The sequence below is a fragment of the Boleophthalmus pectinirostris genome, unplaced genomic scaffold (assembly GCF_026225935.1).
Source record: "Boleophthalmus pectinirostris isolate CB_2022bp ecotype Guang Dong unplaced genomic scaffold, ASM2622593v1 HiC_scaffold_14, whole genome shotgun sequence".
NCBI lineage: Eukaryota > Metazoa > Chordata > Actinopteri > Gobiiformes > Gobiidae > Boleophthalmus > Boleophthalmus pectinirostris.
The window spans coordinates 18,666,516-18,689,295 of record NW_026571047.1 but is presented as its reverse complement, the minus strand read 5'-3'; the positions used below and the strand labels follow the sequence as shown (position 1 = coordinate 18,689,295).

General features: G+C 37.1%; 2 long non-coding RNA genes across 2 annotated transcripts in view; both read right to left on the bottom strand.

The window, feature by feature from the left end:
- Window positions 1–910: 910 nt before the first annotated feature.
- LOC129407865 (uncharacterized) lies at window positions 911–2,178 on the bottom strand. Its single transcript, XR_008631747.1, has 4 exons — window positions 2,047–2,178; window positions 1,370–1,440; window positions 1,213–1,257; window positions 911–1,018 (listed from the first exon to the last, which is right to left on the bottom strand). It is a non-coding gene; the product is annotated as an uncharacterized LOC129407865 (long non-coding RNA).
- Window positions 2,179–17,220: 15,042 nt separating this feature from the next.
- The window catches only part of LOC129407864 (uncharacterized), a 45,534-nt gene continuing 39,974 nt past the window's right edge, over window positions 17,221–22,780 (bottom strand). The window contains exon 3 of the long non-coding RNA XR_008631746.1: window positions 17,221–17,264. This is a non-coding gene — a long non-coding RNA (uncharacterized LOC129407864). The remainder of the gene's footprint in view (window positions 17,265–22,780) is intronic.

Below are 22,780 nucleotides of genomic sequence, written 5' to 3'. Positions count from 1 at the left end.
ATCACAGATTTTAAAGAGCTCATTTTATGCTATTTTCTGATCTATGTTATAATGTTGTTTCTTCATCCAAAATATACCTGTGTTTTTAAACTCGATACATCTTCACTAGAATCATTTAGATGATCTCAGCCCTGGAATTGCCAATCTCTACGAACTTCAGGTAAAAGGTAGCAGATAACTTGAAAACCACTATTGCATGACATCACTAGGTGGAACATTTTGAGCTTTGAAGATGTAGATAGCCTAATATTGCATGATGTGCATGCATATGTGAGCATGAAAACACAACTTCAGGTAACAACGTTATAAAGGCTAAAGGCTCACAAGAGTCAATTTTGTGTGACATGGGACATTTAAATATAAGAAATTTGGCTAAAAAGTGTTACTTACTTTTGTTTCTGGCAAGATCCATGTTGAGGTTAGAGTGTCATCGTTCCAGCCCCAACACGTGTATAGTGTCCCTTCAATTCTTGTCTGTAAACTCGACTAGATCATTATCAGGGTACATCACAATAATATACTTTGGTAGCCACCAAAGTATATTATTCTAACAAATACAAGCATTTTGCACTTTTATGATTTTATGATTGCAGGTGTTTTTGAAAGCAAAAAAATTTGACTGTGGGTACAAGTTCTTCTCCACAGATCTAGCCTGTAACGTGACCTGGAGGCACCACCTGCTCGTCTCCATTGAGATATACAAGTTTAACGCCAAGCTGGAACAAGCCAGGCAAATGAATAACCTTTCCATGGAAACAAGGTAGCAGACACTTCATCAGAAAAAAAGCTATATAGTGCACTTTTAACTAACATGATAAGGTGTCTCACTATCTCAAAATCAAGCCTTTTTGTTGCTTTCACACAAACTTTTTTTTTATCTTCATTGTTTAATGATCATTGTTCTACCAACCTATCCTGATACACCCAGCTTGAGTGATTCTTTCGAGGAGAGGGGTGTTTCCAAAAGTGTTTGTGAGCCTTTTCCACACATGTTGTTTTTTAGCTCCATAGTAAACATCTGCAGAGGAACAAGGAGAAGCTGCTTCAGTCTTCACTCTGGATGGTGACAGACATCTGCACATTTACACAGAGCTTTGCTTTCTATTCGTTTTAACCTCCCCTTTACTTCAGATCAAACACAACCCTCAGATGGTTTCACTGTCACATCCTGCGAAAATGTACAATGTCCTGCGCAGAAAAGATCAACAGTACCCAGTCAGATCAGATGGAAAGTCCCCTGTCAGCTCCCTCTGCTGCCTAACAAAATATATAACCATATTAATTCACACAATATAACGTTACTATTAATCATTTAACCATACTTAAGAAGCAACAGAATCTTTGAACTAAACTTTGAACTTTACTTTACCATGTGCCACTGTACAAATCAAACAGCCATATCTCCTCCCTGGGCAACACCACATCTTCTTCATCTTCTGACTGTTTAAAAAAAAAAAAAAAATCACCCTATTTTAGCAGATTTCAAGCCACATGGAAACATACTTTTAACTTTAATTCCAATTTAAAAATGTAGTGGAATAATAATGATAGACACCTGCTCTCAAATGTAGTGAAATAAAATTAAGACAAACAAATAAAAGTTATATATTTCAGAACATGTCTAAACTATAGGCTTAGCAGTTTCTATGTAGAATAAGATATTTAGTTGTTTGTGGAAGAATTTGTGATACTTTTGCAATTTTTGCGATTTGCAATTTCAATTTGAGAGCGATTAATCTTGCAGACCTTCTACATATCTAATATATGTCAAGATCTCAATTATTTAGGTCACTATGTTTAGTTTAATAAAATTTCATAATCTGCAAACTCACACGGGTGTTTCTGTTGCTCAAAAAACTTGGAGGACCGTGTGCAGTGGTCGGTGCATGCCCTATAATTACTGTTTAGGAATTCCCCTGAAGGCAAAAGTCAAAACTAGACCCAGAAATGTCAAATTTGCATACCAAAGTATAACCCCAAACTATACATAGTACTCGTGTGGGATAATATTTTGTATAATGTTGTTTTTCATTGAGTTTACTTTACCTGGTAGCCTCCTCAAAGTGCATCGTCATCTACGAAGGGGGTGTGACTGCTCCTCTCCAGACGACTCATGGAGCTCACTGGGTTATTGTTCATTTCATCCATCTCCATGATTGTTCACTCTGAAGATCTTGGTCACAAAATGATGCAAAAAAATTTTTAAACTTTAGCAAAAAAGCATGAGTGTATATGTAAATAGTCATACTTCTGGACAGTGGCATTGGACACTGCTCAAACTCTAAATATACAATTTTTTTTGTTGCTTCCAAAAACGTTTTCCTGGGCTTTTTTACCCTTCACTCCTCCCATTTACTGGCCTATGTCTACAATGTCTACAACATACCATTTTTCACATGACTCACAAATACTTAAAGGTACACTGTGCAACTTTTCTGGTGGAGGGTGTGGGAAATATTATGTGTTGGTCATGCTAATTCACCTAATATTATGGACTTTGGAATGACAACAGGGTGGAAAACACGTATGACTATCTATAGGTCTATATAACATGTTTTTCTGTACTTTGAGTGCCATAAAGAACATGTTTTTCTGGACTTTGAGTGCCACGAAGCAGAAAAACTGACATATGTGGACCCCGTGGCATGTTCCCACCCATGATAAGGTGTACTGGGTCAGCAGTATTGTTCATTTTCTTGCTGTATATGCTAAATCAACAAGTTAATGTTTTGTCAAGATGTAGTATAAAGCTACCCCTGATTTTGAGTTGGTCAGAGGTGTCGTTCTGGGGTGGCAGTTGTACTTGGTAATCAACTTGAATCTCTCTCAATGGAAATGCTGAAATAAAGTGGCCTGTTCTCTCGGATTCTCCATCTCCTGTGCTTCTTTTTAGGACACGCATTGAACCTTCCGAAAAAACCCACAAATGGTGACCCCGACGTGATTTGACAGAGTAATGTCTGCAAACGATGCCTCCCACGAAATCCTGGAAGTAAAGACACGAAGAACGCGTTCCCAAAAGAAGGTATGACAGCGACCTTTGTTGTTTCAGAATTCCTGTCAGATTGGCTAAATGTATAAAAACTAGAAATTGTGATTTACTTCTTGGGACTTTTGTGTGATCAATTTAAAAAGTAATGGAAAACTAATTATCGCATGTTATGCTTCATGGAAAAGAAAAAAGCAAAAGCTCGAATCCGTGTTAAAAGGCTTCACGTAGAAAATAAGCCAGAAGTATGTTAATTGAGATTGAAAACAAAACCAATAGTATGTTTAGGCTTTAATCACATAAAGCGTAATTAAGAAAGTTATTAACTCCTTGAGATACCGTGTTAACCTTCACAAGAGACAAGAAAGGAATTTTATAAGGAAATTTATTACGCAGAGAAAAAACTAAACTTTTAATGAAGTTTATAATAAAAATAATAAAACAAGTTGCGCACAAAAAGTAAAATAGAGTAAAAAAGAAAAAGATAAAAAAAACTAACCTAGAATACGAACAAAAAAGTAAAACCAAAAGAGGAAAACTGATTAAAAAGCAGTGTTGTAAAAAACAAATTAAAGATGAGGCAAAAACTATGTTTATTAATATTAGCACTTGTTCAGGTGTTAATGGCAAAAAACAGACCAGAACTAAAATATTCTGAGTTTAACTTTAAGATTACATGTCATTGTAAAATTGATTACGGCTCTATTGAACAAATAGGGGTGTTATTTATTCCATGCAAAGCAGAAAATATCGGCTTAGTAAATGTAACACAAGAAAAACAAGAAATCGCAGCATATTCAACCCAAAACAACAAAACATTTTCAAACGTATGTCAATCCCTAAACATTACAAACTATTTTAATACAGACGTTACAATTCAATGCACGTGGAGGACAAAACCGATTTGGTCAAATATGGGATGTGGGTGCGTATCCTTTCTCCATGGCTTTACAGAGTTGTTTACTCGAAAACCATGTGGAAATGAACCACAATTGAGCACCTTTAATACTACGGACAGAGAAAGTCCCCTGATAGAGATAAGCACCGTAAAAATGCCAGAAACAATCAAGGACGTAAGAGCGTTTATAATAAATAGCATGACGACTGCCATAAAATTAAGCACAAAGGAAACAAATATAAAACATCAAACTAAAGAAAAGATATTTACCTTACCTATAGCTGTCGACTCCGTAAAGTTATCAGCAATAACCTTTGGACCTGTAACTGCCCCACCTGCGCGAACCGTATCTAAAGCCACGCCTACGCCTAATAAGTCAGAGGAGATTATTAGCGGACTAAATAATACTACAAATGGATTAGGATTGTTTGATATTCAATCAATAAAAAATAAAATTTACAGTCTCATGGAAAAAGTCACTTTTATGGCTGGAGCAGTGTCCAAACTCAAATCCTTGTCTGAGGAACTGGGTAGGAATTCTGGCGTATCTGAAGATACTTGGTTTAACTGGCTCTACAAAATATTTGGCCCTTGGACGGCTACCATAATATCCATATGTACCACTATACTGATTATATTAGCTGTTTTAGTTGTAATTGGATGTTGCATTATCCCATGTCTCAGATCACTAGTAGAACGATTAATTACTACTGCTTTAACACGAAATGCTCCCGTCTCCCAAATTTTGTTACTCTCTGCTGATTCTCAGCTCTCACGTTCTGACTCCAATAATTGGGTTTGATTGAAACCCTACAAATTTATCCATTGATTAAATAGAGATAAAACCTTCCTGAGTATGTGCTCCTGGTCTCTTATTTTCACTGTCCGAGTGTCATGTATTGATTATGTACTATGTTATTCAAGTGTATTGTGTTAACAAGAATCTGGGAAATGTTATAAAAGAGCTAAAGCTAACAAAAATTTTTTTTAATTTTATTTTGTTCATATATGGGGATTTATTATGTGGAGGTAGCGTCTTGCTCCTCTTATTTTAGATGGTGATTACATGTTTGATGTAATCAAAAGGGGGAATACTGTGGGAAATATTATGTGTTGGTCATGCTAATTCACCTAATATTATGGACTTTGGAATGACAACAGGGTGGAAAACACGTATGACTATCTATAGGTCTATATAACATGTTTTTTCTGTACTTTGAGTGTCATAAAGAACATGTTTTTCTGGACTTTGAGTGCCACGAAGCAGAAAAACTGACATATGTGGACCCCGTGGCATGTTCCCACCCATGATAAGGTGTACTGGGTCAGCAGTATTGTTCATTTTCTTGCTGTATATGCTAAATCAACAAGTTAATGTTTTGTCAAGATGTAGTATAAAGCTACCCCTGATTTTGAGTTGGTCAGAGATGTCATTCCAGGGTGGCAGTTGTACTTGGTAATCAACTTGAATCTCTCTCAATGGAAATGCTGAAATAAAGTGGCCTGTTCTCTCGGATTCTCCATCTCCTGTGCTTCTTTTTAGGACACGCATTGAACCTTCCGAAAAAACCCACAAGGGTCTGCTACCTGCTTGTCTCCATTGAGATGTTATTGCTTTCCCTGATGATATTAAACATACACATCAGGCTTTTCAGCAGGTCTCACACAATAAATGAATAAAATGAAAAATACTTTTACTTTTCAGTCCTAATCAATAATGTAGTGGAGAAGAAAGTATCTTCGCTCAAATGTAGTAAAGTAAAAGTAAAACATATTCACTTTAAAATGTACTTAAGTAAAGCACAGATCTCTAAAATTTATACTTAAGTACTGTACATTACTACTTTTATATATTTTGTTACTTTCCATCACTGTAGGTAGTGCAAGTACGATTACCACTAGGGGCACAGTGAAGGTGGAGAGGAGTCAATTAAATAAAACCTGTCCTTACCTTAATAACAGCACTCATTCCGTGGCGGATGGCGTTTGATTACTTCACAAAAACGCAATGTGTGAACTTGTAGTAGTAGTTATCGCAGTAATCGCAGTAGTAATAAAAATACTGGTATTGCATCAGCAGAGGTTGTGGTACGGGAAGTAGCATGAGTATGTCAAAAATTAAATTAGCAAACGTATACAAATATAGATACAAATGCTGTGCCTGTGTGTGTGTTTGCATGTATGTACAGTCCTGGGAGACATTAACCAACAACTGAGGCGCAGATGAGCAGGAAGTGAAGCATAAAAACACACATGTCCAAACACTAAAACTGGGCACATGATTACACATGTACTGCCAAATTTATCATGAGCTAAAACACGTCTACCTGGGGGATCCTGGGACAAATGGTTGGGTTTATTGACCGGCACGTGCAAGTCTTTACTTTGAAACTGATCTTGAGAGAGGTCAGAATTCATTGATTGAAAACTAGAGATGAACTAGAACTAGAGAAAACTGAGATGTAGACAGACTCATAATAAAGGGTAACTCAAAAATGTGTAAACGAACATGACTAAAAAGCTCACATGGGTCAACTTTATGTAATACGGGACCTTTAATTGTCTGATTGATGATTTGTTAATCTGGTTTACGGTTAATATCTCAGTAATTACAAGGCCTGTTCACATGAAACAAAAACTTGCACAATGTTCAATGTTTTCTTTGTCAGCATAAATAAACCAATTCTCCCTGGTGGGTTCTTTATTCAAATCCCAGTTTAGTCCTGGTTTCGTTCTAATCCTGGTTTACTCCTGATTAAATCTTGATTAAATCTTGATTAAGTCCTGGTTTAGTCCTGGGTTGGGTCTAGGTCAGAGGTCGGCACCCTTAAATACTCAAAGAGCCATTTGGAGCGTTTCCCACAGAAAGAAAAAAAAAAAACACCCGGAATCACAAAACCCTATTGACATCTAAATTGAGGATAACACTGCATTTAATTTTTTTTTACCTGTATCCTCTTTATAAAAGACTATAGTGTGTTGCATTTATGAAATCAATGAAATGCTACAGTGAATAGATGTCCATTCATATATACGGTCTATGTGCATGATCTGCAGACGTATAATCTCTGAAAAGTTTCACATAAACCATCTCCAATGTGATGAAGAACAGAACAGACTCATCATCATCAGCACATCCTCTGTCACAGAGAGAACACTCATATTCCACTGAGTCTTCTCATTTAGTCCGACATAAACTGACTGCATCAGCGCACAAGGAGCGTTTATAGTTTATGCAAATAAGCCATGTGGTTTTAAGTTTTGTTTCTGTAAAATGTAAACAAATGTGTGCAAAGCTGCATTAAACACATCTATTTGAGTCCTCCTTGTAGGAAATAAAAATCCAAACTTAAATTATCTACCTGCAGCAAATCAAAGACAGCGCCTGCTTCTGTGCTCCGTCTTCATTTTATCACGTGTAAGCCAATCTCATCAGCTGTGAAAGAAAATGAAAGAAAATGTTCTGTTTTTTCCAGAATTTTTTCTTTTCTTAGATTTATCCATCATTTACCTACCACATGTAGAAAAGCTCAATAAATCATGCTGCTGGTGTAGGTGTCGGTAAATCCGAGTTGCCAGATGTGTGCCGGGTGTCACACATCGGCAGCTCTGACGCATATAAAAATATTAAAAACGTTTTATTGTTACAAGATTACCATTATCTACAAAATTAGAATTACATTTAAAAACGAACAAACTAAAATAAAAATATATCGGAAAATAAATAATGAGGTTTTAATTACAGAGTCACAGGGAGCCACAACAGAAGGATAAAAGAGCCAGAGCAGTGGGATGTCGACCCCTGTTCTAGGCCTTTTCTTCAAGTCCTGGTTTAGTCATGGTTTAGTCTAGGATTAGTTTCTGATTAATCCCAGTTTAGTTTGTGTTTTGATGTGGTCTGTGTATAATTGTGAAGTGTAGTGTCTTTCTGTGATAGTGATTTATTTCTCTAAACAAATGTCTACTCTCCGAGGACCTCAAAGAACAGATTGTGATAGTGGCTCTGCTTTAGGCTCATTCATGTGGAATTTTAATAGGCAGCAGGCAATTCATTGTGGTACACACACAGACACATAATTCTTGCCACAAAAAATCTATCTCTCTTCTTCTGCTTCTTGAAATAAATTTGCGTTCTCATAGCACCCGAGGTAAAATGTTATCACTGACGGATTCAAACCAAATTGAAAAAGAATAAATGCTGTACCTCCTACTATGACAGACACTACAACTCCGAGCTTTTGTTATTCACATGTTTCTTTTCCCATCTTTGACATCTTGATAAGGGTGTGACAGAAGGAGTGGTGAGAAGCTGCACCTGAAAATCACAGTTTACATGCAAATAAGTGACACAGGCAGAGACCCACCGTGCACTTAAGAAGCGAGGAGATAAAATGCCCCAGAAGCCGATCAATAAACGCTGTGGTGGAAGTGACTCATCATCGCACGGATGAGGAGAGAAGCCCCTCCCGCCCCCACATAAGCCCCCACGGGTGCTGAGCCGAGCCGAGGCTGCTGCACATGAGGACACACAGGGAGTTATGAGAGGGCCCCACACCAGTCATGTGAAAAAGGATTATACAGTAACTGCTTTTTAGTGTGGATTTTAATAGAGATTAGAAAGAAGACATTTAAAGATACTAGTAGATATTTTTGGACCAAACATGCCATAAAACATTTTTTAAACATAATAAGTAGAAGTAGTTGTTATTAGAGCCGGGAATCACGAGGTCCCTCATAATTCGATACAATACACAAAACTTACAATACGATATTATCACGAAATGATGATAAACATGAGAATCAGCATATCGCAGATGATATATTTTAATTTTTATCCAAAGTATTTCTTTGATAAACCACAAGTTTATATGAAATACATCTATTTTAATCATCAAAACTGTGAATGTCAAGTGTATTGCATAAAAAAGTTTCCGTCCACTAAACAAGCAACAAAATTGTAGTGATCACAAAAAAATTGCTAAAAGATACCAAAAAATACTCCTCACGATAATGATACTGTATCACCCGCATTTTATACCACACCCTCTTATTACAGTAGAACTTGTAGTAGCTGAGACAGAAGTTGAAATGTAATTGTTATATCCTTGGGTAAGACCCTTCACCTTTGTTGTGACCCTTCACCTTTGCCCATATATAAATGTCCCTGCCACTCAGCTCCAGGGCAACTATGGCAGTGGAAGTAGCTTACAGCTGATGATTTTTGTCCTTCTGTAGTGTTTTGTTCTAATGAAAATAATGGTTTAATTGTCCTATATTACACAAAATTGAGATTTAGACCATATTAGAATGTAGTTACCTCATTAAAAACATACTTGAAGTTGTGTCTCTAAAGCTCAAAATGCCCTGTTCCGCCTTGTGATGTCATATAGTGGTAGTTTTTACCTTTTGTTCAGTAGAGATTAGCAATTCCAGGGCTGAAATTATCCACATGACGGTGAGAAGAATTTAAAAACATGTGGAACAGGTTCTGTATCACCACACCATATCACAGGGAGTATTTAGAGAAGAACTAAATATGCAGGGTTCATGTGTCTAACATGTGTGAATGAAACAAAAACAAATTTCACGTATGTTTGTGATGAGGAAACAACATTATAACATCAGAAAATAGTGTAATATGGGCCTTTTAATGTAACTGTAGTGATACATGTAGTAGTAATAGCCAAAACTGTTCTATAGAAGTTCAAGTTGTAGAATTACTAGTAGTAGTCATCCGCAGTAGCAGTCAAGTACATTTGTTATCTTTGCTTCAATAACTATACTATACTTTACCCCAAGTCTATCCTCCATCTTCACTGTGTCTCCTCCTCATCCTCACCCTCCAGCCGTCTGTCTCATTGATTTCCACGGCTCGTCCGATCCTGGAAATATGACTGAGGGCTGGTCCTTCCCTAATGGGATCACCACTGCGCCCTGTCCACATGACGAATGCCACTGGGAGGGACGGGACACTCTTCTTCTCATTGTCAGCTAATCGTCTCATGTCTCAGTGCAGTCAAGGCTAATGGTTGACCCAGGCTGGCCCCCCCTCGCCCTCTCCTCTCCCCCCTCCTCCTCCTCCTCTTCCTCCCCCCCTTCAAAGCCTTTCAGATCAATGTCATACATACATGCACAGACCGCTATAGGCCCTTGTCCCGCCAGCCCGTCCTCCCATAGGGGATCCTGATGAGTGCTGCTCCCATGAACACTATTGCACTTATGGTCATACATTCGCGATGAAATGCTTTTTGCCTCGCCGTCAGCTACATTTCAATTAGTATTCAGGACATTGGCGGGATATATATAATACGAGAGGGGATTCAATTAGTTGTGGCTAGCCTATAGAGTTCAATAACAGTTTTAGGGAGGGGAAGGCCATGGGGAGCTCTGATGCTATTGGCGACAAATGAAAAAGTAACAGTTCAAAAGTGCACTAAGTAACTTTTCTGGTGGTAGGTGTTAAGGCTGGGTACCATTCAGAAGTTGCTGATACGATACATACCTCGATACACGGGCCATGATATGATACATATCTCGATACAGTACACTTTTGATTCGATACAATTCAATACAGTATATTTCAAATTGATTCGATACGGTTCAATAAAAAAATAATGGCTAAATGATGGCTGTGATTCTAAAGTCTTTGTTAAACCATTTCTTGTGCAAAGTTAATAAGAAACACACACATTTTAATCCTCAAACAGTGAATGTGTCACATAAATGAGTTTCCTTCTTCTAAACAAACAACAAAACACTAGCCAGGCTGGCTACTCAATTTCATTTCTCTCCAGCAACTAGGTCAGGAATCAGAATACACTAGACAGTTTACAAGAACCCCGGAAGTGCGAGTTTGGGCATCGGCCAATCAGTGAAGAGCCATACATTCTGTGTTGGCAACTATTCCCGAGCTCAAGGATTTAAACAAAGAAAATGTTTGGTGAATTTTATCAAGGGGAAAAACGTTATTGTCCTTTTTCCTACGGGATTTGGGAAAAGCTTAATATACCAGTTAGCCCCGTTAGCAGCGTATTATATTTGTCATGACCAAATAGCAGCGATTGATTGAATAAAAAAAGTACCTGCCTACTACTAATTTAGTAAAATACACCAAAAAATACTCTTGGTGATATATTGATAAAGCAGCCCATGATATTGATACTGTATCATCACATTAAACGATACAAAAGATCGATATTTTGATATTTTTGCACACCTCTAGTGGGTCTGTCACCTGCTGTATGTTATGGCTTTACCTAGAATGATCCACCGTACGGCATTAAACTGGTGTATCTTACATTAACTCATTTACATTTGTATTATTTGCTAAGCACTACCTGGAAAAACATGCATTCTTACTTTGAGAGCTGTCACCTCTCCACAGATCTGACCTATAATAGTATCAAATGAAATTGCGAGTTTCCTTGAAGACAGACAATGCAATACTGGGGAACATTCTAAGAAAAGAAAGAACATCTCCATGGAGACAACCAGATGGCATGCCATCCACCAGAAAAGTGACACTGTGTGAGCCTTAAAGTTTAGATTTTTATCTCAAGGTCTTTGGACACGCACTAGCACACTCTTTTAAGATAAACAACAGGACTACATAGCCTCAATGACTTTTTTTTTTTTTAGGTAACTTAATATGCATGGCCTTGTTTAGCTGCTCTGTACTTTCCAAATGCAAATGTTGGCAAAGGATTTAACACATTTTGAGACAATAATCTTCAAGGCTTTTCGAATAAGTAATCAGATGTATCAATCAACACCTCCCAGACTCAATAATAAACACACAGTCATTCAGTGTATTACCAATGGTCATGATTCAAATAGTGTCACTTTGAATAATTCTTGTATTAACCGCACTATTTGACTTGGCTCTGTATACTATGTACTAATCAAAGTAGTGCAGAGGTTGCCAGCTGATATTATCATGGTGCTATATTCAAAGGGCGAGAGATAAGACCACTCCAATCAGCCATAACAAAATATAGAAGTCCAGGAATCTGAGAGGGCCAGTTGATATTGGCTTACAGTAGTTTCTAATTATAAAGTATTCAATGAACTGTTACAGGGCATTTTGAGTATTGTTTTGTTTCAGTAATCCTGCATATAGGAAGACATGAGATTTTCGAGAAACAAAAAAAAACCAAAAACAAATACTCGAGCCTCCCTCCTTAGACCGAGATCAGGATAAGGCTGAAGAAACTGGATAGAAGATACAAAAAAACAAAACACAAAACCTCCACTGAGTACTGAGGTATGTTTTGCAGTTTTCTTTATGGATGTACAATAATATTCAAAAGAAAAGAAGGGGAAAAAGTGAACAGGTTATTGACGTCAACCACCATCATCAGTGCTGTACTTTACTTTACAGCTGGGACTTAGAAAATATGTTTGGAGTTAGAGTTTTTTGGGTTTTTTAAAAAGCTTTTTAGAGCCTTTAACCATGTTATTATTGTCTCCCCTTCTCATTTACCCTCTCAAAGTTGAATTTAGTTGGCCTGATTCATCAGACGGTTTCACTTTGTAGAAAATCGTCTGACCACCCGGTAGGTGGGTACTGTTTTAATTAAACCAACTGCTGCTATTTGGTCATGACTGACTGATTGATTGATTACATTTATATAGCGCCTTTCAAGATACCCAAGGGGCTTTACAGTTCATTATTCAGTCACTCCACACTCAGTTGTGGTAAGCTACTACTGTAGCCACAGCTGCCCCGGGGCAGACTGATGGAAGCGAGGCTGCCAATCTGCGCCGTCAGCCCCTCCGACCACCACCATCACTCACAAACGCACCACTTTCATACTAGGCAATGTGGGTGAAGTGTCTTGCCTAAGGACACAACAACAGTTTTTTGCCACTGGCGCCCCACGTATGTAATGCGCCACTAACGGAGCTAATGGGTATATTAAGTTTTTCCCAAATCCTGTAGGAAGAACGTCTTTGCCCTTGATAAAATTCACCAAACATTCTCTTTGTTCTGGCTTTAAATCCTCGATCTCAGGAATTGTTGCTAACACAGAATGTATGGCTTTTCGCTGATTGGCTGGTTCCCGAACTCGAACTTCCAGGGTTCTTACAAACCATCTAGTGTATTCTGATTCCTGACCTAGTTGCTGAAGAGAAATGAAATTGAGCAAAGGCACTAGGTGGCACCAGCCTATCTAGTATTTAGTGTGAGTCATGCATGTTTGAGTAATCTTTATACTCCTGTATTCAAGACGTCATTGCTCACTCCGTTTTCACCACCTTTGGTACATGCCCACTGCTCTCTACTTAATTTATTCTCCAGTTTTATTTCTTTTCAACAATATTTTTAGGATTCGGCAGCATCGCGCAGTCATTTTGGTACAAATGAAATAAAAAAACCAACAACTTGAAAGCATGATCTGCAGCTGTCATTGTCAGCTCCCATTGGGCAACGTAGTTTTCCATTGAGGAAATCTGCAGTCCTGCTTCTTTTATTAGTTTTGGATGAATATTATGATTTAAAATGTCCAAATTATAACATAAACATCCACGGGTGTCATATATTATAAAAGCAGACACAAGCACAATATGTCTCCTTTAAATGTACCATATAGGGCTTTTAGAGGTATTTATATCATTAGAGCAGAACAAGAAATACTTTTTAAAAAATGGAATCAGCTAAACCAACATAAAGTTTCAGACAATGGATACATTATTATTTATTCCTGAAAGTGCTAACAGCTTCAAGCTCTATTACCTACAATATAGTCTCTCTCCTGTAATACATTTTCCTTCTCCTGCCTAATTCCCAGTATTTATTTTCATCCATCATCATTGGAAGACTAAGTTGTCTTCTTTCTAAATCTCCACGGTGACAGAATGATATGTAGCTTGAACAAATCCTTACATTAATCACGTCTCTATGCAGATGTCAAATTAGAAACCTTATTGTACCTCCGCCTATGACTCTGCGCAGTGAATTTAAAGCAGCTATGAATAAATCTGCCGTTCATTTGCCTGTTAAAAAAGCTCTATGATATAGTGATCCTGCAACTGTCCGTGGAGAATACAGAGGGTCACCTGAACTCATTTCATTTGAATAAAAGTCCATAACAAGGAACGCTATGTGTACAATCCTCTTGGGCCTTCAATATATCTGCAATGAAAAGCGCGCTCGGAGATTGGAGGGAACTATATAGTAGAAATATTCCACCTTTTTGACCTCTTTGTTCGTACTTTCGCAAACACATAAAAAGCCAATATGGACATGGGTCAACCCAAGCAGGAAGCCATTACTGGACTTTCTATTATGAATGTATATACAGTAGTTTGCAATGGAGAGACCAACTTCCACTATGTATGACCTTGGTAGCTATGAGTTTCCTGTTACTTTTTCCTATTCAAAATACTTAATGCTTTGTTTTAAATTGTTAATCGCGACGGCAACAGTCCCCTCATTCTGAAATCCACGGGTAAAGCTGGAAGTTCAGACAGGAAGGAAATAACTGTGAATAATTTCTTCAAAAAAAAGGAATTGGTCAAAGGAGGAGGCATTGGAGCTCTTAATGAAAGTAGGATGAGACGACAAAGCAGTAAAAAGTAAATAGAAAATCTAAGCGGTGCGCAAAAGGGAGTCTCGGAGGAGGAAGAGTGGCGTGATGGCACATATATTTACGTTTGAAAGAAAAGAAGAGTGGACATTAAAAAGGAGGGAGGGAGGGAGGAGGGAGGGAGAAAAGAGAAGAGTCCGGTGCCCTGGGATCTTGCCGCAGTCTACATAATTCATAGGATCATCCAGGCAAGGGCGACTTACATCACTCATCATTTACATGCGATCGGCCTATGCATTATTAAAATATGTGACTCTGATGAACCATAAAGTAAAGAGGTGAACTTCTGCAAGGAAAGGCAACATAGAGGTCGGTCAATGTGAGTGAGTATTAGAATAAACCGAAGAGAATCCAATAACACTTAACATGAGTACAGACTTAAAGGACACAAATTATGTCAAGTTTGAGCTTTTGCCCATTTTATATCGTTGTCCCCTCATCAATAACATACCTGAAGTTGTATTTCAATTCATTAACACTTGTCTCATGAATCCATTCACATCAGTCTTCTCTTCAAAAATGCTCCGTTTGCATTTTGCCCAGATTGTTGCGTCACAGGTAAACATACAGACTTCTCCCACACAGTTTTAAAGTCCATAAACCATCAACAGACTCTTTCAACCAAATACTTTTATCTTAATTTATTTTGTTGGTTAAAAAGTTGCATACTGAGACTTCAATTCATAATGAACAAATAGTTTATTAACAATTATTCACTTCTTAAAGGTGCACTGTGTAGCTTTTCTGGTCGAGGATCTGTCACCTGCTTGTTTCCATGGAAATGTTATGGATTTTCCTGGAATGTTTCATATATTTTGCATTGTACACTGCATTTATTCAATTACAGGTGTTTGTATTGGTAAAAAAAAAAAAAAGCTTAAAAAACATGGATTCTTACTGTGAGCATGGTCGCCTCTCTCTAGAGATATGATCTGTAACTCGGCCTGGTGGCTTGTCTCCATGGATATAGGAACATTTTAGGCCAAGCAAGAACAAAAAGTTACATAATGCACCTTTAACTCATACTCTAACCCAAACTCTTTCATTAAGTAGTTACTTTGGGGGAGCACTTTTAATAAACTAGTAAGAAAGCATTTGTTCATGAATTAAGTCTGTCTTCATGCTTTGTGTGGAAAATGTCCATTGTACATGTAAGGTTTTTTCACAATATTATGCTGCATATATTCTGAGGGTCTAGTTTATGAGAAGAAAATTGTAATTAACTTCTAATGAGGTCGATAAATCAGATGTCAGTAGAAGCATATAATAAGTAATAAGACAAAGAAAAATATTTTTAAAGCTAAGTGTGAAAGCCCGCTTTAGCCCAACTGAAGTAACTGTAATTGCACATTCCAACTAACAAACCAACCAAGTGCAATTAATGTTCTATTGTTACAGTTAGCTGAAGTGCTCCATATTCCTCTTCACTGAGCAGAGAAAGAAAGAAATGAAATACAAAGTAATTTAAATTCACGTGGCTAAGTTATTATTACTTTTTCAGCTTATGTTACTTCAACTTTAAACAAAGGAAGGGACTGCAAGGCTAGTTTCTGACATAGACAAATCACTTGACATTCTCCTTCCAAATGTCAAATATTTAAAACAATACTATAAAATATTAATAAGTTAATTAATAGCGTGGACTCAGGTTTTTAAGCATTTTGACAATTTAAATATTCTAAACAGTTCATATTATAAAAATACAGAAAAACCCTACAAAATCAGACCTTTGTGAAAGCTGTAGATGCCCAATCAGATGAACACGAGCAGTTTGATTTCACAAAAAATGCCATGTGCTCTGTGGGAGCTGCAGTACCTCAGAGCAGCCACTAGTCAATTTTGACAGAGTGGGAGTGCCATTTCCAGTTCTTATTATAGATCCATGGTGCAATTACACAAAATAATACACAGCAGATCGTGTTAAAATTCTCACTGAACATGTTACAAAGCTGTGTACCTCCCTTTATAGTTTTGCATTTAGACTTGACAGTTTTTACTACTGGACAGGGTCGAACTGGGAATAAAATTCAGCTCTGGCATTTTTTCCTTTGGCCCTGTAATCTGTACTCCCTACAGGTTGCCAGTCTGAGCAACTGGAAATGGGTGATTGGTGGTAATATCGGTTATGTTGTAAATCAGTATCGATCAAAGGACTCATGTTATTTCTATTTGTAATTAGGAGACACTAGCAAAAATAGCTAAAGATGTAGCAGCACAATCATGATAAAAAGTACAAAAAGTTAGATAGTGAACTTACTACCGTCTACAACAATACTTAAATTCACAGCCCTTTCCATGGATTTTAAAATAATGATATCAGCAAATATCGATTCCTGGCCACAACAGTAAGGCATCAGCTTTCAGAGCTGAAAAAAAAAATCCATATTGTTTTTATTTATGTTGATTATGACATATTGAAAAAAGAGTAAATCATGCAATTTCAAGCTTGCCTTACCTGAATTCAAACCTACTCCAGAGCTTGTCAAATTAAACATTTTTACATCTCATTTTAGATTCATTTTTTTGCAGTGAGAATTCATTTTAGACAAGTATTGCAAATTGCTCTACTTTCTTCCTGTCAACCCACGTATATAAGCCCACAAGCGAGTCGCGGTAATTGAAAACTGGGGGAGAAAAATGCTAAACTAACAGATCCTCTTTGAGCAAATACATGGGTTTTGTGTCATGTTATTCCTCACCTGGGTAATCTCTTCTCAGGTAGATGGCTCTTTTGGAAGCTTGCCATGGGCCCATGTGCTGACGCGGGAGGGGCAGGTCTCCGGGGCATCTGAAGCAGAGAGCATGGCACAAATACAATTAGTTCCTCCGTAAGTCTGTCCTCCAGCAGAATAATTAGACTGTTGGCAAGGGACTGTATTTACGACACACAGGCAGAAGGCAACAGCAGCAATTAATATGACTTTAAAGGACTAGCACACTTGGGTAGCTGGATACAGGAATGTCGATTTGATTTTATAAATAAGTTTTTACCAACGTATGTATAAAAACATATGTATAAAATGTAGCATGCAGGCAATTTTATTTAATGATAATTGCTGTTCAAAACAAAAAAGGGAATATTGTAAGCTTGCATGCTGTGACCATGTTACACTATTTTGAGATTTGTTATAATGTGATGTGATGTTTAATACACACATCTTGCATATTTAGATTAAGAAAACACTCAGTTCCACCTTGTGATGTCATGTGGTAATACAGGAAGAGCTCCACTGTGTTTTTAAACTCCAAACACCTTCACTAGAATCATTTGGATAAGTTAAAACCTGTAATTAGTAGGGATGTAACAATATCCAAATCTCACGGTACGATATTATCACGATATTCCTCTCACTGTGTGATAATTATCACGATATGCCTCTTGCGGTATGATAATTATCACAATATGCATCTCACGGTACAATAATTATTGCCATATGCCTCTCATGGTATGGTATTATCGCGATATGCCTCTCACAGTATGATATTATCACAATATGCCCCTCACTCTGCAATAATTATCGTGATATGCATCTCACGGTATGACAATTATTGCAATATGACTCTCATGGTACTATATTATCACGATATGCCTCTCACTGTGCGATAAATATCACAATATGCCTTTAACTGTGTGATAATTATCATGATATTCCTCTCACTGTGAGATAATTATCGCAATAATTATGCCTCTCACGGTACGATATTTGTTGCGATATTTTGGAGGGGTTAACAGAATTGTACATACATAGTTTTTTCCTTTTTAAATACCTTGACCAGTCTTCAGTGTGAATCATTACTGCCATATTCAAACTAAATTTATTTTAATGTGCTCAATAACAGTTATTTATTATGTAGTAAAGTAAGTAACATATCATGGCTTATGCAGTTCCTTCTTTTTAATACTTTTAAGTGAAAAAGCTCACAAAACTACCACTTCATGACATCACAAGGTGGAACAAAGCATTTTCAGTTTTGGAGATGTAGACAGACTAATAATAAAAGATTACTCAAACTTGTGTGAATGAAACAAAACACAACTCCAGGTCTGTTTCTGAGAAGGTAACAGCATTAAAACATGGCTTAAAGCGCACAAGAGTATAAATATTCTGACTGAGGTATGCCACCTGCTTGACTCCATGGAGATGTTATTAATTTGCCTATAAAATGTTTCACAGTATGGTATTAAACATATTTATCTTCATGGAGACGAGCAGCTGGCACCACCGGGCTAGGACACAGGAGAGATCTGTATACTAAGGTATTTTTCAGCAGTAAAAACACTTGTAATAAAATAAATGCTATAGCCTACATAAATCAGGTTAATGCCATGCACTCAGGTATAGCAATAAGATCTCCATGGAGACAAGTGAGTGGGCTACCCGTCAATGTGGATCAGTATTTACACATTTAACAGCTGAGCAAAACAATGCAGCTGTCAGATGGTAGTTGGCCTGTTGTTCACTTACAGGAGAAAGATAAAAATGCATGAAAGCTATTTTGAAACTTGACTTAAAGGGCCCATATTATATATTTTCTGATCTATGTTGTAATGTTGTTTCCTCGTGACAAACATATCTGTGTGTTTTGTTTCATTCACATGTTTAATGCACAAGCCCTGTATATTTAAGCTTAGTTTTAGTTCTTCTCTCAAATAGAAAACACTAGTAATACAGGAAATGCTTCACTGTGCTTTAGGCTACGTTTATATGATGAGGGTCTGAACAGAAGACGCAAAAGCAGCGTTGCGTCTTCACTTTTTATTGTTCAGATTAGCGTTTTCGGGAGGAAATCTGCGTGCATACGGTGACGCAAAAGTGTGTGGAATTCGATTGGATATGCATGCCGGGCGGCTCGTTGGTGAGGCTAGGTGGTGATGTAAACGCGTACGTGATGTGAGCAGATCTGACCAGAGTTTTGCGTCTTGGGCAGTGCAGACGGAAATGCTACAGCGGCGTGTATTTAACTTTTCCATTCTGGAGGGTGGCTTCAGATTTTTGAGTTTTTAAGCCCCAAAAACACCGTCACCGTCTAAACAAAAGGCACTTCCGATAAAATATTTTGACGTTATTACCCGCAAGCAACAGGCCCTTAAACTCCATACACTTTCACAAGAATCATTTGGATAATTTCACCTCAGGAATAAAGTGTTACTCAAACTTGTGTGAATGAAACAAAACACAACTCCAGGTATGTTTTTGAGGAGGTTGCAACATTCTAACATGGCTTAAAGCTGAGAAGAGTAAATTCTGTGTAATACAGGACCTTTAATCCCTGGGGTTAAGCGTCTTATTTTTACATTTTAATATAAAAAATAAATACATTTGTGCACATGTGCAGTGGTTTAGCAAGAGTTCTTTATAAGAAACATATTGCTTTTAGCCCTGCTCGAAAAAACCTTGACAGAGCTTAACAAACCTCTTGCACTTTTGAGAACAACACACAAACTTTCAAGGCTTCCTTCAACTTTATAAAAAATGAACACGTCTATTTTATGGAGAAATGTACAGCTGACAGTGCTGATCAGTGGAGACCAACAGATTTGACAGGAGGAGATGGAGAGTCTGAGGCAGCTGATTCTGCTGCTACGGAGGAGGTAGACTTAGAAAAACTTTATTAATTCATAAGGAAAATTATTTGGACACATTAGCTCACACATCACAATATAATATGATAACAAAGAGTAAAAAAATATATAAATGGCAAGAGAATGGTGTCAAATAAGGCATAATATAAATGTATATGTACAAGTAAATATAAAATATAGAAATATAGTAATACAAATATATCTCCGCTGAATGAGAGAAGACTATATTTGTAAAATAAACAGATTTCATGCACGCTCTCTCAGATTGATGTAGCTGTAATAAGCAATTTTTGCACCTTTATCTGTGTGCTAAGAAAATATAATTTCTTTGACTAGCACTTATTTTTAAGAGCATATATATTTGTTGCTTAGAAATCCTTGGCATTGCAAAATGACCTTCTGAAATGAGAATGAAAATGAAAAAGTTCATCTTGAGAAATTCTTGCTGGCTGGAGGCCATTTGTAACATTTTTAAGCACAACAACTTTAAGTGAAAGCATCCTGCTTAATTAAGTTGCAAAGCTGACATGCCCCTGGGCGTAGTAGCTGCTAGCGTGGATATACCATAAGACAGCACACTCCATGATAAATGCCTAAAACAGTCTGGCTTCTTCTTCTTCTCTTATAAAGCCTGCTGCAGAATAAATTATTAAAATGGAGTATAATTACTCATTGGAGAGGCGTCCTTTACCAGTGAAGCGTCGAACATTAATCACTAAATGCAAAAAGATTAAAATCACATCTAATAACTGAATAAATCTATAGCGCACTTTTACGAATAATTGAAGTTATATCATTTACAGTCGGGACCATGCACTAGCTGTCTGTTCTCAGGGCATTCACTCAGCCTCATCAGGAGCAGTAATGATTAGATAGTGAAATATAGTGCGGTCGTGTACACAGTGGAGATCAGGGCAGCGCAGTGATCAAAGCTAACTGCCAGACGCTTCAGTATCGGCCAAATGTTGAAAAATTCATCACATTAAAGCATCACAGTAAAAGTCCGTATGTGTAAAGACAATCACTTAAGGGTTAAGTCCTCATTTTTATACCCAGCTCAGCAGGATGTAATTAAAGGTCCACCATTGTGCATTATTCAGGCTCAGTCCAGTATCTGGCATGGTTACGACGGGCGTCTCCCAGCACATTAAAAAATAAAGTAATTTTTCTTAAGTTAAAAAAATAAATAGCTTAAGTACACAGTGGAGATTGGATATAGGCCTGGCACGATAACAAATTTTGAAGTGTGATATATTGCTGAAGTAAATATAGACGATAAATGATAAGATTTAAACTAATTTATGTCACTGACCCAACTCAAGAGCCATTAAGTTATGAATTCAATCTTTCACGACTTTAATCTTATCATATAGCCAAAAAAATAACCAAAAGTTTCCCAGTAGTGCGAAGACAGTTCACACAATAAATACTGATCCCCAAAAATATAATTCCAGCTTGCATATACTGAACGATAAATAGGCATAGTACTAATCAAGACAGGCCTAATTGGACTGGATTGGATTGGTTAAAGAACGCTGGTGAAGGTGTGGATTTTAAAAACAGGGAGGAGCTCTTTAGATTATACTGTCTGCTCACGTTTACTAAAATTGGGAAGTGCCGGTGTCAGAAAGTGTAGGATTATATTGAACATTGCCGAGGTGGGGACTTGCAAGTTGTGTCGTGACTTGAGTCAGACTTGAGTCACTATTTTTAGGACTTAAGACTTGACTTGATAAAATGGTCTAAGACTTGGCACTTGTCTTGGTCTTGAAGGTCATTGACTCGGGACTTGACTCAGACTTGAGGCCTGTGACTTGAGAAGACTTTATGCTTCTCCAAAGGAACAAACTGGAACATGTTCCTCCTGCTTCTGTTTGGTACTTTCGAGGTAACTGAAGTACTGCAATGTGGTATACTCCAATACTGCAGTAAAATACACTACAATACAATAAAACTAGGAACTACAAAAAACATGATCCTTCCATTTCAGTGCAGACTACCTGATAAAATAACTTATTAAGCACTTTTAAATCAGAATTCTTTCTATTTAAATAGGAAATATATAAATACATATATAAATATACCATGACTTTTTAAGTACAATTTAGTTTAAAAGTTATAAAAATTGCAAAAATCTAGTACTTTGGTTTAAAGACTTGAAATGATTTGAAGATCAAAGCAGACGACTTGGACTTGACTTGGACTTATGGGCCAGTGACTCGAGACTCGACTTGGGACTTGACTCAGACTTGAGGGCAAAGACTTGAGACTTACTTGAGACTTGCAAAAAATTGACTTGGTTCCACCTCTGGAACATTACATAAATGAAAGAAAACAAGTTGAAGTGTGTGTTTTTGAGGGTGTGACATTATAACAGTCAGCTTAAGAGGTTTTGTGATTGAAGTAATGCAGTTGTACGCCCAACACAAGGTACAGGGCTTGGGTACTATGACAACAAATTTTCCTGTTATTGATGAATAAATTTTTTCAAATAATTTCCTTTATTAGACAGCTTTTTTCAATTTTATTATGAACATAAGACTCCTAATCAGTGCCAATTACCAAAAAGTCTACCAAATCCTGAACAATGCTTCAAACCACATGCTTTTGAGAGATGATTGGCAGTAGACTTCTCCATAAAAAAAAAAAAAAACTCAAGCATATAATTTTTAATACATGAATTTAAATTGTTTGTTTAAAATTCAATTCATAACCCACTT